This window comes from Triticum urartu, chromosome 2 (genome assembly GCF_003073215.2).
Source record: "Triticum urartu cultivar G1812 chromosome 2, Tu2.1, whole genome shotgun sequence".
NCBI lineage: Eukaryota > Viridiplantae > Streptophyta > Magnoliopsida > Poales > Poaceae > Triticum > Triticum urartu.
The window spans coordinates 328,188,673-328,193,946 of record NC_053023.1 but is presented as its reverse complement, the minus strand read 5'-3'; the positions used below and the strand labels follow the sequence as shown (position 1 = coordinate 328,193,946).

At 46.9% G+C, this 5,274-nt stretch overlaps 1 long non-coding RNA gene across 1 annotated transcript; it reads right to left on the bottom strand.

Annotated features, from left to right (window-relative positions):
* Positions 1-343: 343 nt before the first annotated feature.
* Positions 344-3,218, bottom strand: LOC125541520. The gene is made up of 3 exons (XR_007297565.1): positions 2,968-3,218; positions 1,703-1,770; positions 344-930 (listed from the first exon to the last, which is right to left on the bottom strand). It is a non-coding gene; the product is annotated as an uncharacterized LOC125541520 (long non-coding RNA).
* Positions 3,219-5,274: the final 2,056 nt, after the last annotated feature.

Here is a 5,274-nt window from a genome sequence, read left to right as displayed (position 1 = left end):
AATATTAGTACTCATGTACTTACTGCGGCCTGCACTCAGCTCCTTGAGTGATCGGCCACAAAACAAGGAGTTGTACTGTTAAGCAGGAGGTCCTCGACCCCGTGACTCCTCCAGTAGGCTTTTGATATACCCAGAATGCATCTTCCTTAGGAAGGAAGGATCGGCAAGTTCAATGTTTTCAGGCACTAAGGATCCATGAAGTTCAAAACTAGGGGAAACTAGAGGAAAGGCTCTGACCTCCACCAAGTGCAGTAGCTGAGCCACGCTGCAGCAGGAGAGTGACGACGTGCTCGAACGGGCGTTGCTGGTGGAACCAGCGGGATCCAGGTCGGTGTTTTTGCGATGAACCGCCTGCGGAGGTGGCGTTGAACGGCCTGCGGTGGTGGCTGTGATCGGCCAGGGCACTCCTAAAGACATGCCAACATGAAAAATATATCTTAGTGTTACAAGAGATAATACAAGCAAAGATGCATTCCAGTTATACGAGCAAATGAAAAGAAATTCAGCCATACAAGACTAATGAGTTATTGTTGTTTGTATGGCCTAAAAATAAATGAATAATCACATGTAATTTCCAGAAAGGGAAGAACATTTTGAACTCTTTCGCAAGTATATGTGATAAACAGATACAACGTATCCATTGAACTGATTTTTTTCTTAATGAACTTTTGTCATATAGAAACTAGAATTTGTACCAATAGTTTATTTTTACCATGTCAAAAGCAAACAACATGCATATATATTGATCTGCTAGTCAACACATCAACAAGCACGACACTAAGATACAACAACAACCAGTCATGGTGCCTTGACCCGGCCTCCTTCGACCTATGATCCAACATCGTTTATTCATTGTCCTTTCCATTAGTGGCAATGCCCCTGAACTTGGCGTAGACTGGTAGTAGAACTTACCGGCCCTCCACATTTGCACTGAAGACATTTAAACGAACACGAAATGAACCTCCTAGCATTTATTTTGTAAACTTTTCTCAAGGTACACATGTTTCACTAAATTTGCAATTGGATTTTCTTCTTTCTTTTATCAGATAACTTGCACATATAGATCTTCTTTACAAAATTATATAAATCATGGCAGCATTATCATGCTGAGATGAGTTATCTAATAGATCATGGCAGCATTATCACATATTTATGAGACTACAATATCTAACCATCAAGCCTGAGCATTATCATGTGCATTGTCTTGTACTACAATATCATGTAATACTACATTTTTCATCAATTCGATATTCATCAGTACTAGTATGACTGGACAATAAGTTGAGATTAGTAGCAGCACGCGCAAGATGTACACTCCTGAAAATAAAGTGTACAAACTTTCTTTGTGACTGTAGTTGAACTTTCAAGCACATTTTTATGTAAAATTTACTTTTTTTAACCGAAGTGAACTATATTTTGTAGGCGAACCTTCCCTGTAGATGCACACAAACTTAATTTTGTGTTTGCACCTGGACTACCAACATGAATAAGCTATGATGATAGAAGAGTTGTATAAACTTCACAAATAACAGGAATATTTTCTGTCAAATGTATCATACAAAATATTAACCAAAAATCATTTTGTATACACATTATCCTCATATCCCATAAGCCATTTTGTGTACAACATCATTATCAGGCATAACCACAAGCACATGTTTGTGCTATAGGAAGATGGAAGCAGAGAATAAATTTGACTTACCAACGGGAAGTAGATGTACTGAAAAGCATCCATAAGATGAACTTGTGAATCTTGCTTTTTGCTGCATCCTGCAAAAAATAGGAACAAGTATGAGACTTGAGGTTTGTTCTGGGGCTGTCGGTAGAAGGCATAGTCCAGCAATGGAATACGGTAGACCTACATCATGGGAGTATGGTGCTCGAAAATTTAATCAATCACAAAATGAGATTTTCAATTAAAAGCAGCATGAACTAAATGAAATCAGGAGCAAATTTATAGAATTGTTTTTTTGTTGCAGGGAAATAGCAAGAACTTCTAGGCCTAGAGAAGTAGACGGGATCCAGTCACAGGAGCAAGAAGTGACAGCTTGCCAAAGTGTGAGGAGGGGCTCGTCCGGTGGCGAATCAAGGAGAGATTATGGTGACACGGCGAGGTCGTGATGCAGGCGCCCCTGAACTGATGTGAATTTTCTTGCCAAACTGCTGTGCAATCGTGCAATGAGTGAGCTACCATATAATATAAAGTCGAGCTCTCTCTAACACACATCAAAATATTTTTTACGACTGTTATGTATGAACTAATGACAAAATACACATTGAACTGATAATATTTTTTTCATATAGGAAACATGTTCTTATCCACATGAACTGATACTCTAACACACAGAGAATTGTTTCCATGCTTTTCTAAGAACCAAGGATAAAATAAATAGTGATTTTCCAGGGTCTCATTACAACCTTGCTTCCAATTCAATTAAGGATTCATGTGACACTTGCTTCCCATTTGAATCGGTACTTGTACGACTCAACAATAAGTTCAGAATTGTAGACGGCATCCTTGTCAGTACAACTCATCAGTACTATATGGATGTTACTTTTAACATTAAGAATAGTACTGATCGGTACTAATATTGTGTAAGTTGTACTAATTAGTACTGCTACTTGTCGTACTATTGAGCAGTACTGATGTAGCTAACACAGAGAATTTTCCATCTAGTGGACTTTTAACATTATATTAGAAAATGAAATCTAGAGCAATTATCTTGTTGAACCAATAAAGAAATATAGTGGAGCAGCTCCAAACACATCCAGCTCCAAACACAACCCGCAATCATCAACTGAAGTTGTTCTTACTCTGACCAAGTTCAGTTTTCTTCAGAAAATGGATGAAAATTGCATCGGCTTTGCCATCAAATTTTTAGCATGTATGGGGATAGATAGGTGATGAGAGGATGGAGCTTCTAATGGTGGAGAGGAACTACGATCAAGAGGTGGCAGTAGACGTACTGGTGGAGGAGGCCGTCGATGGTGCAGCCTTGTTCACAGAGAGTCCTCCCAGGTGGCGCTCACTATCTCAAACCGGAAAAAGACCAACGGCGATGGTGCGTGAACCAGTACGACGGATGCCGGGAAGGAACCAGGACGCCAGCTACCAGATCGTTGAACGGATCGAGGGTGCCCTGCACGCAGCTCTTCTCGTGACTGACGACGGAGCGTGCAGGTGTACTGCCAATAGGAACAATGTCGACCCCGCGGCTCCCCCCTACAGCCGCAGGTGGCGCGTGTGTGGGAGGCGACAGCTGGTGGCGCAGGATCTGGGGATGGCCGGAGACGCATGAATTCGGGGATGGCCAGCGGTGCGCGGACCTGGGGGTGGGCGGTGGCGTACGGACCCGAGGGTGGGTGGCGGCAAGCTGGAGGAAGGAGGTCATCGGTTATGCGGAAGGAGGTTGGCTGGGCGGTGCAGGACGACAACAGACGTGGTGGCGGTGGTGCGCGGATAGGGAGGGGCGGGCGGCCAGTGGCGGCAGCGCGTGGGGAGGGAGGGGTAGCCGGTCGGCGGCAGCAGCTCGCTGGTAGGGAGGGGCGACCGGCTGGTGGCGGCAGCGCGCGGGGAGGGAGGGGCAGCCGGCCGGTGGCGGCAGCTCGCTGGTAGGGAGGGGCGGCCGGCCGGTGGCGGCAACGCGCGGGTAGGGTGGGGCGAGCGGCCGGCGGCGGCATCGCGTTGCGTCGGGTGGGTGGTATGTCCAGATTCAACCGGGGCCTATATCGAGCCGAGGGTAACAAAATATTATTCTGTTACTAGTAACAGAATAGCCCTGTCCTATATATATATATATATTACTCCCTTGGTCATATTTTCGTAGTGCTTAGGCGAAGCCCTAGGAAGATCACATTACTGTCACCGTCACCACACCGTCATGCTGCCGGAACTCATCTACTACCTTACCATCTTGCTGGATCAAGAAGGTGGAGGACGTCACTGAGCTGAACGTGTGCAGAATGCGGAGGTGTCGTACGCTCGGTACTACATCGGTTGGATCGCGAAGAAAGTTTGACTACATCAACCGTGTTGTGAAACGCTTCCGCTTACAGTCTACGAGGGTGAGGGAGTCCTGGATTAGGGGGTGTTTGGGTAGCCGGACTATACCTTCAGCCGGACTCCAGGACTATGAAGATACAAGATTGAAGACTTCGTCCCGTGTCCGGATGGGACTTTCCTTGGCGTGGAAGGCAAGCTTGGCGATGCGGATATTCAAGATCTCCTACCATTGTAACCGACTCTGTGTAACCCTAACCCTATCCGGTGTCTATATAAACCGGAGGGTTCTAGTCCGTAGGACGACTTCATTATACAACAATCATACCATAGGCTAACTTCTAGGGTTTAGCCTCCTTGATCTCATGGTAGATCTACTCTTGTACTACCCATATCATCAATATTAATCAAGCAGGAGTAGGGTTTTACCTCCATCGAGAGGGCCCGAACCTGGGTAAAAACATCGTGTCCCATGTCTCCTGTTACCATCCGCCTAGACGCACAGTTCGGGACCCCCTACCCGAGATCCGCCGGTTTTGACACCGACATTGGTGCTTTCATTAAGAGTTCCTCTGTGTTGTCACTTTTAGGCCCGATGGCTCCTTCGATCATCAACGACGACGCGGTCCAGGGTGAGACTTTTCTCCCCGGGCAGATCTTCGTCTTCGGCGGCTTCGCACTGCGGGCCAATTCGCTTGGCCACCTGGAGCAAATCGAAAGCTACGCCCCTGGCCATCAGGTCAGGTTTGGAAGCTTAAAATACATGGCAGACATCCGCGGGGATTTGATCTTCGATGGATTCGAGCCACAGCCAAGCGCGCCGCACTGTTTTGAGAGGCATGATCTTGCTCTGCTGCCAAACAGTGCCCTGGAGGCCGCACGCGCACCGGTTCCTACCCTTAATCCGGAGCCTATTGCGCCAATTGAGGATGAGCGGCTGGACGTCACCTCAAGGGCTACGATCTCAAAGGGGATCAAGCCAAACGTCAGCCCCGCGTTCTGCGTGACCCGTGACTCCGAGGATCCGGATTCCTCTTTGGACTCCGAACCCCCCGCGCCCCTACCGATCGAATCCGATTGGGCGCCGATAATGGAGTTCACCGCAGCAGACATCTTTCAGCACTCGCCCTTCGGCGACATCCTGAAATCACTAAAGTCTCTCTCTTTATCAGGAGAGGCATGGCCGGACTACGATCAGCAAGGATGGGATGCGGACGACGAAGAAATTCGAAGCCCACCCACCACCCACTTTGTAGCCACTGTCAACGATTTAA